The sequence below is a fragment of the Delphinapterus leucas genome, chromosome 13, assembly GCF_059928025.1.
Source record: "Delphinapterus leucas isolate spDelLeu-1000000601 "Yukka" chromosome 13, BTC_Dleu_Yukka2, whole genome shotgun sequence".
Lineage (NCBI taxonomy): Eukaryota > Metazoa > Chordata > Mammalia > Artiodactyla > Monodontidae > Delphinapterus > Delphinapterus leucas.
Genome location: NC_143141.1, coordinates 2,106,657 through 2,124,029, shown reverse-complemented (window position 1 = coordinate 2,124,029; position 17,373 = coordinate 2,106,657).

Here is a 17,373-nt window from a genome sequence, read left to right as displayed (position 1 = left end):
TGTCTAACTGAGCCACTTTGCTGTATACCTGAAGCTAACACAGCATCGTAAATCAACTATACTCCAATAAAATTTAAAAAAAAATAAATAAGTAAATTATAAAATGGATGTTGGGGACGGTAAAAATAAATAAATAAATAAAATAAATAAAATAGGACTTTGAAAGTGCAGATGTGGTATGTGCAACAATTAGAGAAAAGTATGAACGTAAGTAAATCGCAGCAGCTCGCGTAGCATCCTCCACTTGCCTCCGTGGAGTGTACGTGCTTATTTATTTTGGCTCATTAAGGGCTGCACGTTACCTGTGAGTCTGAAATAGAAGCACGTGTCTGTGGCGGGGTCAGCACGGGGCTCCATGTGGACGGTGGAAGCATCCGTGAACTTAGACCAGGCAGCGCTGTGCAGCGGCGTTCATCCCGCTGAATCCACACAGGGCTCCACACCTAGAGGTCACGCTCTCCATTTTAAAAAGAATGCACACGAAACTCGAAGATGACTTAACTGAGTAATTGGTGGCAAAGACAAGATCGGAATCCTAGTCAGTCATGGAGCTCACAGAACCACAGATCTTTCCAAGGTCTGGAAGCCATCCTCACTATCACCCACACCATCGAGTTGACCTTTCTTGAGGGCGTCCGTGTCCCAGACACCATGCTGGATGCTTTCCCTACCACACCTCATTTGGTCCACCACTCCCTGAGGTAGGGCCCACTGTCTCCATTTAGCAGAAGTGGACTGAAACTTTGGTAACTTTAAAAATTCATCCACATCCCACTTAGATGCGATTTTTCCCACTGAATCTATGCCGCAGGTCGATTGCACTCTGAGTTCTGTGTCCTCAGGTTGTAAATCATGCTCTCCTACATTAAGAGTTCCCCAGGCTCTTCTCTGAGCGGAGATATTGTTCACCTGCCAATTCCAGCCTATTTTGTATGCCTCCCTCAGGAGTTTTGAAATTTCTCAGAAACACTGGGTATTAATTTGCAAAATGGCACACGATCTATGTAAACTGCAGAGAGATGCTCGCCGTGCTGGTTGTCCACTTCCGAGTCCCAGAAGGGACGGTCAGCCATCTTCTCTTTTCCATCTGTGCTGTGTCTTCGTAATCCCTTGTCGGGGGTAGGGGGCTGTAAATAAGGTTGTGGTTAAACTTGAGTTGACGAGGGGGATGAAGAGTTCCAGGACCTGGCAGGCCAGTGTGGTGGGTGGTGCTTCCTTGTGGGCACAGACATCACTCTGTTCTGTTAGTGGCAGTCTGATGGGGCTAATGGGACGTAAAGACAGTGGACCTTGGGCCCAAGTCTTCAACGAGCGGGACTCATGAGAGGCTCATAGTGAAAAGGGACAGAGTGACATAGAACTGCATGGATCTCAAAGGAGTACCTTCTTCCTCCAAGAGGGAGCCATCAAGTATCTCTTCCTGGTTCTGAGCACAGTCCTAGGAAATACCACGAGAAGGAGAAAAAGCACTTTGCCCTGGAGAGACTGGAAGGGATGTAATGTCCTCTGGAGAGAAGCATGTTTCTGCTGGGGTCAGGAGCCCTTAGTGAGGATTTGAGGTGTTAGTGGAGTGTGTTCAATCACGAGACAGGTGTTCTGTAGAGGGGCGTGGATGCTTTCAAGGAGGGGAGCCATGGGGGTAAGTCATCAGAGGATATATGAGATGGGGCTTCCACCTTAGGACAAAGAACACGGAGAACAGGGATGTGTGTGTGAGTGACATGGGACATCTAGCTGACCCCAAGGTGACACAGCAACAATCCTGAGTCCCTAAATAGAAGGGAGGTTTCCAGGTGTCTCTGGGGTTAGCTGTGGCCAAAAAGCATTAACCCTGGACGGGGTTCAGTTCTGTTCATTGAGACTGTCTTTCTTTTCTGACGTGAGTCCCTGTGGTCTCAGTTTTGTCTGTTCCTTCTACAAGGCTGTGACTGTAAGAGTCACTGAGCTTAGAATTCTAGGGGTGTGTATGGAGGTGTAAACCAAAGACCATTTTGATTTCATCCCAAACTCATGATTCTCCCTTCTGCCTTCATAATTCTGGTGAATTATGTCGCCCTGTCCACAGAGCCTCACTTTTCTATGGGGAGGGAGGTAAATATTTTCTACAAGACTTTTCTTCATCCAAGTTTACATTTTTGATCCAAATAGATTAGTTTTAAAAATCTCATGTGGTACAAAAAGAAGAAAAACCAATCTTCAGTTCTAGAAGGCTTTGGCAAGGCTATTTTTCAGAGAAGACAAGGGACGTTGAAAACATTCCAAAGTTCTTAAAATATTGATACACGGTCCCTTAGGCATGTCTAAAGATCAGGCAGACAGACGGCTGTAGGGGACAGAGAACACGTTATTCTTAGTCAATGTCCCTCACTGCAGCCAGACCAAATAGTGTGTAGTCCAACAAAGCCTCAGATCTCACAAGATAATTTTTGTTTTCTTTCCGCTGAGCACAAGTGGCCATCCAGCCTCCCGGGAGTTCAGGGAGGATTGGTGAGCATCTCAAACACCTGTGTGCACCTGCTGGGACACGGGGGTGCAGGAGGACACCTCCACTTCTAGGTGCCCCTTACAAAGACGGGGAAAGGGTTTAACCCTGGGAAATCCTACTTGTTTTTCCAGACTTTTGATGGAATTTTTAAGGAAATGTGCCTCTTTACTCTCCTGACACAGCGTAATGATCTGCCATGAGATTCACAGTGTGTTTCTAGTTTTCCCAAGAAATGTGAAATCAAATACAAAACTGCATTATTCCACTTTAATTTTCATTTAAGTCCTATTTCTATGACTATAAATGTAATAGCTTATTGTAGAATATGCATAAAATTACAAGGAAGCAATCAAAATCATGTATATGGGCACATGGGCACCATGAAACTCATTTTAATGAAAGCAAGATCTGGGAAAAAATATATAATTCTCATCAAACTGACTTCCTCTCTGCCATCTCAGAGAGAAGTTCTTAAAAATTATTTAAGGTAAAGATTGTTGTTCCATTTGGTTTTGCTTAATAAATTCCTCTTGACTCCTCTGGTGCCCTATAACATAGGTCATTCTTGGATTGTTTTTATTTTAATGAATAGCTCAGTTTATAACACATTATATTGTAACACATTATAGTGTACATGAATGAATGGAATTTGACTGCATTGTCCTTTCTGAAAACGTTTGCCAACTTGGCATGGCACTTTTTGCTAGGATTATCTCTACACACTACGTGATTTCCCTTCTCTGCCTGGCCATGCCACAGTTTTTTTGTTTTTTGTTTGTTTTTTTTAAAAATAATCTGTTAGTGAAATAACATGTGGGGAATTTCTAATTCCATGTCTGTTACATAGTACATGCTCAGAAAATGCTATTCACATTATTGACAACAATGTAGGATTTTAAGTTAGTAGCAATTCTGCAAATGCGTGACATAGAAATAAATGACAGACGTGACTTGGTTTGTAGGACCATCATTTATTAGGTATGGGAACCTGTACAAGGAACTATGATCTTATGAATCCCAGCTTCCTTATATGTAAAGAAGGAATAACGATTCCTTATAAATCTCAAAGAGTTGTACAAATGGAATAAAATATATGAAAATGCCTAAAGCTGTACTTAGTACGGTGTGTACTCAATTACCAGGTTCTGTTCCCTTCCTTCCTTTCTTTATTTGTCCACCCTTTCTCCCCAGCAGAGTACCTGCTAAGTTTTATAGCAAGTGGAAGAATTTGACTCTAAGCACCATGATGGTTGAGATTTGTTCATTTCGGTAGGTACAGTCAAAAGAATACTTGGTAGGACAGAGTTGAGTAAATGGTTAGATGAATGCATGAATGAATGAATGACTCATGCATTGGTTGCTTTTATTCCAAGTCTGTCGTAGAACTAGACAGCTGGGGAGGGCAGGCTGAGTGATGCACCTGGATACATGGGTTATATATCACCGCATGACAGATTACTCCACACTCAGTGGCTTTAAACAACAAGCGTCATTATTGCACAGTTTCGACGACTCAGCATGCAGGTGTGACTTAGCTGGTTACCTCTGGCTCAGTGTTTCTCATGTGCTTGTGGTCAAGCTGTTGGTTTGAGCCATGGTTGCATCTGAAGGATCAAACGTGGCAGGTGTATCTGCTGTTGAGCATCTCACATGGCTTTGACCAGGCTCCATCCCCTGCCATGGGAAACTTTGAACAAGACTGCTCACGACTAGCTTTACCCGGGCAAGTGGTCCAAGAGAACAAGAATATACTGGGTGGCTTAAAATAACAGAAATTTATTCTCTTACAGTTCCCGAGGCCAGACATCCAACATCGAGAGGTCGGTGAGCCAAGCTCGCCTTGACGGTTCTGGGGAAGACTCCTTCCTTGCCTCTTCCAGCTTCTGGAGGCTCCTGGAAATTCTTCACGTTCCTTGGCTTGTAAAGGCCTCATTCCAATTTCTGTCTCCTTCTGTACATGGCCTTCTCCCTGTGTCTCTGTGTCTGAAACTTCCTCTCCTTATAAGGACAGTAGTCATTGGATTAGGTCCACCCTAATTCACTATGTTCTCATCTTGACTTGGTTATATTGCCAAGGACCCATTTCCAGGCTTCAGCGTTTTGGTCTTTAGTATCTATCTTGGAGAGACACAATGTAACCCATAACAGGAGTAGCAGAGATAGCTTGGTACATGGAAGCCTCCAGGGGCCTTTCCAGAATTACTTACAGGTGCTGAATTTTGACAGGAGCTTCCTTGGCAATCAATGTAATTCTCTTTTCTTCATGAGTCTACCTCCTGTGAACGAGACCAAGGGAGGAAGTAGAAATGACACTAAACCATACAATGGGCTTCAGAGGAAGACAAGTGTCCATGCAGGGCTGCTTCCCTTCTTTGTTGCTCACATGGAGCAGAAAAGGGTCCAGGTATCTCCTCCACCTCATCTGGATCCTCAGGGACCAACCAACCAATTTGTGACACACTCTCATCTCTCATTTGATTATAAAGCAATACAGACATTCATAAATCTCCATAATAAGAGAAAGCAAACAGAAAAAAAAATCATTATACACCTGATGAAACATAACTCAAAGGAGGGGGACATTATGAAAACTCACAGTAAGTAATTTCCTGAAATAGATTTACTCTAAGAAATGGGAGAAAATTTAGAAAATTTCTGATTAGTTCTCCCACCAAGAAAATTAAAGAACATTCATTTTAAGCGTGGAAAAATCTAAGATCAGAGGAATTCAGATAAAAAATTTAAGAACAGGAATTCTGTATTAAAGATATTACAAAATTACTTCTTCTAGGAAGAATTTTGAGAATTTAAAGAACTTGAAGGAATTTGAAGGGTAAGAAAAAGAGAGAGAAAATGAGAGGAAAGGTGAAGACAGTCCTATAAATGCAGTTTGATGTTTATAGGACTCTCCAATTAATAGAGGAAATCTTTTTCCAGTAAAGTGCAGAGCACAAAAGCTCGCAAAGTACCAATTAAAATGAATAAACTGGTAACAATTTCCAATCTGAGAATTTTTAATTTTAAGGCAAACAAAGGAAAAATAATTCATGAATATCCAATTACAGTTAAACAGGCTCCCCTTCTTCACTACCAAATAGTGTCCACACTGCACCAAATTGCTGTCTATTCCAGTGCAAGATCTCCAAGTTGTTAGTCATATGCAAATGAATAGAAAAATCGTGTTTCTCATTGGTGTATAAAGCGTACCATCAATGGACCTCTCCTGGAAAAATGTACATTTTTGCCAACTGACATAATAACTGACTAATTCAGGAATGGGGAAATATAGTAGAAAAAAATAATAGGAACAAATGAAACCAGTTATATAAAGAGTGCTGTTAGAAAATTGTGCAAATAACTTTTTTGAAAGGCAAAATCATAACTTGATAATAATAATGCCATTTATTAAGGGCTTGTGATGGATTTAAAACTTTAATCACACAAATCTTATATAACAATATGGGCTTAAAATCCAAGGTGATAGTAATGAAACAAGAATCATCAGGAGAGGTAGAAGAAGGAATGGGAGAAAAAGGCGGGCTAAATTTCTTTTCACACATACGGTAAAAACAATAGATACTGTTTCTTTCCTTGCTATTTCCAGTTAGGGAAAATAGATACAACTCTCTAGATAGATAGATAAATAGGGATATCTATCTAGATACGTCTATCTATCTATCTATCATCTATCTATCTATATATGATTGGACTCACACATTCCAAGTCACTATGTAAGAAAAATGAGCTAAGTTTAAATGGTTCTGAAGAGACCAAAAATAAACAAAAGCCATTTTATTGAACCACACTCCGTATAGATGTCCATCCGTTTCAGAACTGCCCCCAGACTCACTAGTCCAGAAACAATCACACATATTAGAAACAACATCAACAGAATAGAAAGGAAACAATGTACCTTCTATTTTTCCGTCAGCAGTACCTGGTGGCTGCCAACATGTTTTCTTCTTAGATTTCTCTGCAGCTTAGACCCCTGGTCCTGCTCAGAGCCCCTGAAAAGTAAAAGAATGATTTCCATTAAGTCAGATTAATCTTCAGTATGGCTGGAAAAATGACCTCTGGCTAGGTAACCCACCTGAATGGGAAGAAAATATTGAACAATATCAAGCAATTCAAAAATCTATTCCTAAAACCACAACAGTACAAAATCTAGGAGTCAAGCAAATGGAGTCCAACGTCTGCAAACCAGTTAGCATGAATTATACAGAATTTTGAGAAGTAAGCCATTCATTTCTGGATAAAACTACACTTAAATCTCCACTAAGTGACTTAGAACTTCAAACTATGTAGGAGATTTCATAATACTCCAGTGTCCAAAAATGTTCATGTTAAAGATTACAAATTTTTTATGCTGCATCTTAAAATGTGATACTTTAGTCTGTTGTCAGGGTAGGCAAAGAGTGGCTACTATTACCTTTGCAGTCAAACTTCATCTATAAATGAACCTGGTTATTAGTTTTATCCTTCAGTCAATGGTAGGGTGGAGCCTTATAGACATCCTTCTCTGATTTTGGATTTATGGATGATAAGACGTTCTTCAGGACAAGTAGAAAAGATTTTGAGAATCAATCTTCCATTTTTACTTGTTAGTATTGTCTTAAAAAAAAATTTTTTTTGATACTATTGGTGTATTATTTTCTATCTTCTTCAGCCTCTGAGCCTCTGAGGATAATTCTGGATGATCTTCTGAGCTGAGTCCACAGAAACTCAGGAATGCGTGGAATTCACCGTCTGAGTCAAGAAGCGTGTACTTTTGTACTGAACTCAGAAGACATCTGCTATTTCTGTTCTTACCACGAATTGAGAGCCGCAGTGCCCCTCGGGTCTCAAATCGGAACTAAGTGGGAGCCTGACAAGGAGAGCTTTGAAATAAGAAGAGATGGGGATTGAGACTATTTGTGAGTTAACTAAAGCAGTCAGAATCCCAGGATGCCACCTAGATTGTAAGAAAATAAAACCTGAGTAGCAACTTAAGAATATCAAAGAGAAGCTAAGAACCACTTATAGGAAAGCCGCATGGGAGAGAGCAAATCAAGGTAGTGAAAAGTGAGGTCTTCAAGAGGTAAGAGCCATTCAGACTTGACTTCAAGAAATAAATACAAAATCTGTGTAGTGAGTTCTGAAGACTGAAGGAGTTCTGTGTGGGGACCAGAAAGGCATTACCTTCCTTACCCAAGAAGGCGCTCATGTGACTGAACCCTTCAGAATCCCCAGCACTTAGTGTGATGTCTGACATACAGCGGTGCTCATTCCTGGCTTATAAACGAATCCAAGAGTCGGATGGCTGACCGCACATGTCTTGGAAATTTCCCACAGGTGTCAGAGAAGGGGGTCAGAGAATGCAGATCTAAACCCCCTGACTTCAGAACAAACCTCCCTGCTACTATGGGAGGTTTTCTACAATTATCTCAGTTTTGCTTACCTCAGAATATTATCTTGTCAATCCCAACCTCCCTAACTATCCCTTCTCCCCATCCTTTCCCCCGGCAACCATAAGTTTGACATGTACACTATATTTTGACATGACTGCTATATTTAAAATGGATAACCAACAAGGACCTACTGTAGAGCACAGGGAACTCTGCTCAGTGTTATGTGACAGCCTGGATGGGAGGGGAATTGGGGGGAGAATGGATACGTGTCTATGTATGGCTGAGTCCCTTTGCTGTGCACCTGAAACTATCCCAACATTGTTAATTGGCTATACTCCAACGTAAAATAAAAGTTAAAAAAAAAGAATATTATCTTGTAATAAAACTCAAAAATCCCTCCTAACACATAAAACCATGTATGTGTTTCAGAGAGACCTGGAGAATCTCTTGTCTAATCTGCAGGCACAACCTTGGGGTCAAAGAACACAGGTGGGAGAATAAGTGATGGGAATGAGGAAAGAGAAGCCAGTAGGTGGAAACCTGGGGACGTGGGGGAAAGCAGTGAACCAGCAAATAGCCCCAAATAGGAATCAAATTGGAGTCCTCCTGCAGGAGGCCTGGCTTCCTCAGTAAACACGCAAATGCGTTTTCACCTCCCCTCTGTGAAAGATTTGGCAACGATAAATTAAACGAGGGTGACCTATTTGATTTTTGCAGTTGTGAGGAAAGTAATTGGAATTATATACAAATAATTCTGGTCCAGGAGTACCCTTAGTGATGGATGATACCAGATTGTCAGATCTGTTCCTGTCCCCTGATCCCCACTGGCTCACAGCCATCCGGGTACATTGTTCCAAAGATAAACACTTTTCTCTAATTTTTTGCGTCTCTGCTTCGGGAGTAATCTGATATCACAGCTATGTCTTATTTTTCAAATAATGAGCGCCAACCAGATGCCCAGTAAATATTTGTTGTTTCATTATTACTGAATTATGTCTTCATTCCAACCCAATTCATGTGCATAAACACACTTCTTTCTTTTTTTCTGTAAACTTTTTTCCTCTCAAATTTATCTGTGAGATCAAACTCTGAAACAAGGGATTGTGAGTCTTTCGTAACATGGATTGGAGTAGAGAAGAGCCCTGCATTGCGTCCCTTCTCCTGGACCTCGCTTCCAACGTTAGGAGCAATTTCATTTCATCTTTGGGAAAACATTATATTAGTGTTTTACTGAAGGGCGAAAGCCTGTCTTCCTAAGGGTAAAGTTTCCATTCTGGAGTAGATCGGTGTTTACACGTAGCTGCTTTTGATATATGTCCACATAAGCCTATGGATGTGAGGTCCCTGAACTCCACAGAACAGAAAGAGAGACGCACGCAAGATTCCACGCTCTGAATTCTTGCCTTGTCAGTGTTTAATGACTTAACAGCAACCCCCACAGCGGCAACTGTTGGAGCATTTCTCTGCTTTCCAGAAGTTGCCCCTTGGGAGCTGGGAGCAGAATGCCTCGAAGGCAGACCTCAGCCCATTTGCCAACCCAGCAAAGTCGTTATCTGCAGAGCAGCGTTGACAGCAGCAGCGGCAGGAACCCGGGGGCCAGGCTGGCATGGAGATGGCAGCCCGGGCGGCTGGATTCGGAAGCAAACCCTTGGGTGCCCCCCTCCTCCAGCCCGTGACAGTGCCCGGCTCAAGGCAAGGTCAAGCCAACCGGCTGGACCACGGTCCAAAGTTACTCTTTGTAAAAAAGACAAGAGTTGTCCCACGCAGTGCTTCGAAGACAGCCAACTCCATGCAAGATGCTTAGAAATACAGCCCCTAAATGCCTTCAGTAATCGTGGATTATAAAATATGAAGAGAAAGTTATAAATAGGGAAAGCCTGTTAACTTGGTAGCTTTGCAGACAGAGCAAGAGAAAGAGATCAACACATCACTCTTTCCTCTCGCCAGGTCCAAGCACAGAAATGCTTCCCAGATGTGACTTCTACCTGCTAACACAGACCTAACGTTTACTCCTAACTCAGCTGCTGCCCCCACCTTCTGGGTGACACGGTACAAAGGACTGTCTGGCCCTCAGTTCACACTATCCCCCTGACGCAGTGAACTGCCTGTCCACTAGAGATCTTGGGGAGCAGAGGGGTCAGCGTGAGGAAGACAGATGCTAAAATGAAGGAAAAGGCAGGTGACAGGGCTCCAGAGGGGACCAGGGTGCCCAGCACAGGTGGTACTGCTGACAAGCTTGGCTTTAGTTTCCCTTTTCCTGGGGTTATTTCCTGGTTCCCTGATGGGCCTCGGTCCACATTTATCTTTTCAAAGGCTGAGTTCTGCTTGAAAAAGTGAGCTAGTATCCTTATCTTGCCAGTGACAGCCAGCTGACATGTCTCTAAGGCCCAAATCCATTCTACTTCCCCAAAAGTTGTCCGAAGGAGTCCCACATGGGTGGAAAGGTTGAAAGGACAAATGGACAGAGAAGGGACCTTAGGCTGAGAGCAACTGACACCCCGTGTACGGGATTTGGGATAAAAGAAGAGGCTGCCGTTGGGTGGTAGTTTCCTGGAAATAGTAAATGATTTAAGAAATCAATGCGATATTTGGGTTCTTTAAAAATTTGGTTAGGAAGACCCATTTCCATTTATCACCTTATTTTCATTTTTATTTTTTTTATGATTTCTGAAGTATATTTCAAACTTTTAGTATGAATTTTTTAAAAGACTACTGTTAATAAAGCAAATAAAATATATTGAATCTGAAAGATATGTCTCGTTTATCTTCTAATGCGTTACCCTGAGCATTGATCGATTCATGTGGCTTCTGAAACCATGAAATAAAGTTCATAATTGTGGAGATGGAGTTGAGAAAAGGATGGTACAAACAAATATCCTGGGCCTTTATCCAGGTGACCTTCTTTGTAATTCCTCTCTGTACCACCTTGTTTGTAAAGCTTGTTGAGACAAGATAGAGAGGCAGAAAACTGAGCCAATAATTGGGCTGTTTAAAATCGCCACCATTGATTGATTGCTGTAGTCACCACATACAATTGTTTTTGATTCTTTACCTATGGATTTCTTTCAACAACATGGTAGTAATCTTTAGCAGCCGCTGAGATGACCCTAAGTTCAGGAAGTGACCAGAGGCTGAAACAGGCCTCCACAGTTAGTAAACCGACTTCGCTGGTGCTGATTTAATAGTCATGTGCACAGTGTTTCCCCCTTTGCTGTGTTACCTTGTTAGTGGCAGTTAACACAGGGAGCTCCACAGCAGCTGGGATGCTTGTTCAAAGCAGGGTCCTGGGCCCGACTTCCCGTCTCCTGTGGCTCTGATGCGCACTGTTCAGACCGATGCTGATCTGGACTTTGCGGCAAAGCCAGCCAGAGTACATCCCTGGAATGTAGTCTTTAGAGGGGCTCTGTGGACCATTCATGAAAGCAGCTTCAATCTAGCATTTCTTTCCTTCCTTTATATTTTCTTTCTGTTTGCACACATGATAACTGAGGTATTGGAAGATCTAAAAGTCCCAGATTGCACTGTTTGAGCTGTTATAATTGGCTTCTCTTTGGTATTCCAGGGAGGACCTCATCCCAGAACTGTGGATAAGATATAATTTCATTAGAAATACCTATGCTGTGTCTTGCGGTATTTCAGTGAGAGAGGTGAGCTAAGCTAATTGATTCAGCTTGAGTCTAACCAGTTTAGACTGCTGGGTTCATCCCTACAACCCAAGTGTCCATCCAACTTGCTTTATGTTTCTTCCTCCAGTGGAATTGGTCAACTCAACTGTCCTTCACCTCTCCCTGTATTTACGTCACTCCATCTCTAACCATGCCTTTTCCAAGACTTGAATTCTCTTCACTGTTTATGTCAATTCTACTCATAACTGTTCTACCTTAGAGCAAACACTGTTCTCTTTTAAGTTTGCCAAATTTATTACCTATAGCCTATATTAGTTTGTTGGCATTTAATCATGTTTTCATTCATTACATCCCTTGCATCGTTATTTAACCTTTTAACATTCTGTAAACTCTGTCTGCGGAAATCATATGTTCTATTTCTTTGTTTTCTCCCAAAGGCTACAGCACAGCCTGGAGAGCATACAGAATATATATAGTTAAATGACTATTCACTGTTTCGTCTCTGCAAATTATATTTCAGTGCTGAAAGATTGGAAGCATTTAAACAGACTATTTATTTTGAGAAATCAATACGCTTGTATAAATTATAAAAAAAGAAAGGCACACTCTTAAATATTCTCAAATGTGAAATGTTCAGTTTCTTTAGAAACCCTGAACATGATGTTTTTCTCTTGTAGGCTTACATATTTGCTAACCATAAATGTATATGGTACGGGATTGCTCTACAGGAAAAAGATTCTTTTCCTCTATAGGATAACAACTGTCTTATAAAAATAAATAAAAATTTAAAATATCGTCTCCCGAAGGGAAGCTGCTGTCCGACTTAGAGCTAGGTCTCAATTCCACAGCAACTGGAGGTTATTTTCAGTGATTTTTCACACCTACCTCACGTTGTTCTTTTCTTTCACCGTCCCTTTTCACATATAGATTGTCTCCATTTGAGAATTTCCTGTAGTTGTTCCTGACTTTGATAATCACTTAATCAAAATCCCTATAAATAGTCCATGTATTAAACTTCTGCTAATAACATAGTAATGGTAAGAACACCATAGGGCTGGAGTGCAGATTAAAAAGAATGCTGCCTCCCAAAGTGCCTGACACATACATACATGTTGATTTCCATGTCTACTTAGAGAAGAAGCCCGATACAGGGGCCCATCGGCACAGGAGGTCATCGATTTCCTCCTCAACCATTCCTCGGAGACTGGGCTGCACCCCTGCTAAGCTTGGAGCTGGCAAGGAAGCAGCGCTGTCTCTGGTGCCTCAGGGGGCTTCTTGCTATTGAACATGTGTCCACATTCTGGGCTTGTTCCTTAGGCTGGATTCTCAGAAGCAGACTGTCTGAGTCGAAAGTCAGCACCATTTCCAAAGCTGCTTTCCCCAAAGTTTGCTTTGATTGACCCTCCAACCAGAGACCCTCATCTTTCTGCATCCCTGCTGTACCTTACATTTTCCCATTCTCTGACATTGAGAGGATTCTACACAGAAATGTGAAAAAAGTCATGTAAAATCTAGGCACAAAATCTATTAGGAACTCTTGGAGACCCTGCAGTGTGCAAGGCAGATAGATTAGGCTGAGCAAGAAAACACAGGTCAGGGTTAACAGTGAGGAGGTGTAGACTGCCGCTGCCCACCCTAGAACCCCATACAAGGCGGACCAACAGATGGACCCTTCCATCTGCTCCCCCAAAGCAGGAGCGTTCCATAATCCATCACACTTTCTGAACGTGGGTATTTTCTTTTCTTCTATGTTAACTTTGTACTTGGACCTAGTCCTTCAAAGAGAGCTGAGTGTTTCTGCCTCAGGATCAGATGAAACTCCTTGTTTCCTGCGTTTAGATCAATAAAAAGGGCAAAAATAATTTAAAGAATTATTGACCTTCTTGGTTGTCTGCACACATTATTTTCATCTTGCTCTATATTTGCAACCATAAGGGTATTTTTTAAAAAAAGAGAAAAGTAAAAACTATATTTTTGATCTCACTAGAGCATCCCTGTTGCAATACTTCATCTCTTTGCCTGCCGAGAAAATGTGCCGCACTTCTCTATGAGAGGAATGAAGATTTATACGTCTTGTCTTTGCTCTGTGCACACCAATTCCAGCTCATGGCTTCAATAAGCTATGACAGTTTGAAGCTTTGGAAATGGTCAGCTGGAGGTAACAGATTTCTGAATTCCATCAAAAGACGAGACCATCAGAGGCATTCTCCCAAGCCTGCACACGTTTCCTGAGCTGATAGAGAAATTTCTCTCCAAATCCAGCGGGCCAGAGTCCTTGAGCTCCCAAAGGCTTATGCCCAAGGGAGCCCAACAACCCATTCATAAGCCACTATGTGGCTAATCCATAAATTAACACCCCCTGGTCCAAAGGCCAGCCAATCGAGTGTAATATATGGTACCTGGATGCCCGGGCAGGAAACACTCAGGATGACTTTCGCAGAAAACCTCCAGTTCGTCATCAGAAGGTACCATCAGCTCCTTCTATTTTTGTGTCATTGGTTTGATAATCAGGCTTTTTGTTCGGGGTCATGCAGGGTAATCAATTGTTTTGTTCACCCTCTCCTCTGACACTCATTGGTACCTTGACTGTGCAGTTTCCATGAATAGCCCTGCGTCCAGACAAAGAGATGAGTTGACGGGGGTTTCTGCCTTTCTAAGTATTCAAAGGTTGGTGCTGTCAGTGCCTGGTGGTGGACGGGGCCAGAACAGAGCGGCTGGGAGAGGACTGAGTCAGCTCTGCAAACCGCGGGGTGACCCCGGAGAAAGGAAACGCTACTCGTCTGATACAGGAGGTGGCGAGTGGTACATGTTCCTCATATTCCAATGAGCCTTCGATGCCTTATTCACACTTTCGCTAAGCCAGTCAGTTCTGAACTTACTGCAATCATTTACATTATGCATCACGTATTGACCCTTTAAAGATTTACCAAGTCCAGCTGAGTTTGATGAATTTGCGTTGAACATCTGTTATACGCAAACGGGTCTTTGAGCCTCCGGGCAGGACTCTAGTGATGATGAGAAAGCAGACCTTCTTCCCACGTAGCCCCCAGCCGCAGAGGGATGAGTCGTGTACACACAAAGAACCAGCACCGAAGAGACAGGCAACACCACATAAAAGGGTCCGAGGGTTTGGAGAGAAGCGAGGTCAGGTGGGATTAGTCAGGCTTTTGGGAGGAGCTGTAATTTCAGATGAGGCTCGGAGGGTCAGACAGGTGGCTGGCTGTGAGTCGAAAGAGGTGGGGAGGCTTCAGGGGGCCACACGGGCCAAGGGTGGGGGGCCCGTGCGCAAACGGGTGGGAGGCAGATGGATATGGCGCGCTGAGAAGTTCGTGGCGAATTCCGCGGTGAGACCCCAGTGGAGGTTCTTCATCTGGGGAGGTGCCTGCTTGGAGGTGTTGAAAGCACCAAGGCCTGTGTGGGTTCGGCTTGACAGGGCAGCCTCAGACCCCCTCAACGTTTCTTGCTTTTTTTTTTAACAAACACACGTTTTTAGACAGATTTTATTCCACTTTCCTCCACCCTGGTGGCCTCAGCTACAGCCTGATTGTGGCCAAGTGCCCCGCGATTCGGATTACGGCTTGTACCAACTGTATATTCTCCTTTACCTTTCTTGGAACCGTACAGATGGACGCCCCTTAACCCTTTATGTAAATTGGCTGGAAAGTATTTATTTCAACAGAGAGTTTGCCTTTTTAAGAAAGAGAAGTAAAATAGGGAATTGCAGTAAATATTTTAATGGAAAAAAGCCATTTCAGCAAATGGCTTGAAGTATTAGCAATAAGCTTTCAGATAAAGTTCGGGCTGACATTTGAAGTCTGTGGTACATGTAGAAAACTATAAATAGTGTTGACCAGACTTTTGCCTTCCGTCTACACAACCTTTTTATAGCTGAAATGCACTGTTTATTCAGATTTGTGCTCTGCTGCAATGTTTGCTCCTTTAAAAATCATATCTGTTTACATTTTCATTATTTTTATAACCTATATTTTAAAACATAAGGTTTGCTTTGATTTTATGGGGCTTTAAAAGCCTATACAGATACATGACGGCTATAAATTATCCAGACTGAAGTTTTGGAGCAGTTTGTGAAAATTATGGCCATGGTTTATACTTAGATCACAAAAGTCTCATTATTATTAAAATATTTTGAGAGAGCCTACCATATGTTGCCTGTATTCAGTGCTGGGGAATCAAAAGAGGTTGAAGAAATGGTCACTGCCCTTAACGATGTCACACACCGCTTGGTGACAGAGGACAGAAAGTAAAACACTCCCCAAATATAATGTTATTGATACATCAGTGACAAGAGCAGGAGGGGGCTAAGGCGAGGGCAGGGCTAGACCTGAAAGGAAAGGGTCTTTGGAGGATGATCCAGTGCTTTGACAAAACAGGTTGGGAGCTGGGATGCCCCTCAATCTTTCATTTTTGTCACTTCCGTCTCATATTGCTTTCAGTTTTATTGTTATTTTAATTTAAAACATTTAGAATATTGAATATATTTACTTTTCAAAATTTTAAAGATACAAAAGCTTTCACAGCATTGCCATTCAAAAATGAAACACTTAGGTATATATCTAACAAAATATATATGAGATCTATATGAGGAAAACTACACAATTCTGCCAAACAAAATTAAAGAACTAGAAAGTTCCCAAGACGGCCGAGTAGGAAGACCCTAAGCTCCCCTCCTCCCATGGATGCACCAAAATTACAGCTATTACAGAGAATTTATTGATGAGAAAGACTGGAACCTACCAGAAAAATCTCTTACAACTAAAGATATAAAGAAGGAACCACAGTGAGATGGGTAGGATGGGCAGAGTCATGGTATAATCAAGACCCACACCCCTGGGTGAGCGACCAACAGACAGGAGAATAATTACAATTGCAGAGGTTCTCCTCAAGAAGTGAGGGGTCTGAGCCCCACATCGAGCTCTGCAGCCCAGGGATCCTGCACCAGGAATATGAGACTCCAGAACATTTGGTTTAAAGGCCAGCAGGGCTGACCTCTGGGAGACCCAGAGGGCTGAGGGAGATATACTCCACTCTTAAAGGGCGAACACAGAATCTTGCATGACCTGGGTCCCAGGGCAGAAGCAGTAATTTGGATAGAGCCTGGGTCAGACCTAGCGCTGATCTTGGAGAGTCACCTAGAGAAGCAGGAGGAAATTGCATCTCACCTGGGGACATAGACACTGGCAGCAGCCACTTCAGGGAGCTCGTTCTACCACGTGGACCCTGGTGATGACAAGAGATGTTGTGGGACCCTCCCTCTAGTTTACTAGCCTCAGGACCCAGCCCCACCTCACCTACCAGCCTGTAGGCACCAGTACTGGGACACCTCAGGCCAAGGAACTAACTGGCGGGGACACAAGCCCACTCACCAGGACCTGACCCCACATGACACCATGGCATAGACACTGGACCTGGGACCCCCAGGACCCTGCAGCCAGAGACCCCAGGGCTGGCTCTGCTCACCAGAGGGCAAATGAAAACAAAAACACAGTGACCCAAAATCTATGGGATGCAGCAAAAGCTGTTCTAAGAGGGAAATTTATAGCAATTCACTCTTACCTCAGGAAACAGGTAAAATCTCAAAGTTTTTCTAATAAGCATATAATCATCTTATTGAAAAAAATTAAATTTTATTTTTGAAAAAAAACCGTAGAATTTTGAGGCAAAGGGGGATGATGCAAGATCTGTACCCAGGTAAAGATGTCTTTTATCTGCGAAAGCAATGAGAAGCTTTTTCAGTTAGATATAGACACAGATATTATTCATTTAAAAAAACCTGATTGAGCAACCACCCTGGCCAAGAGAGAGACGCATAAAAATTAACAACTCACAAAGAGAGAACTTGTTTAAAAAGATATCA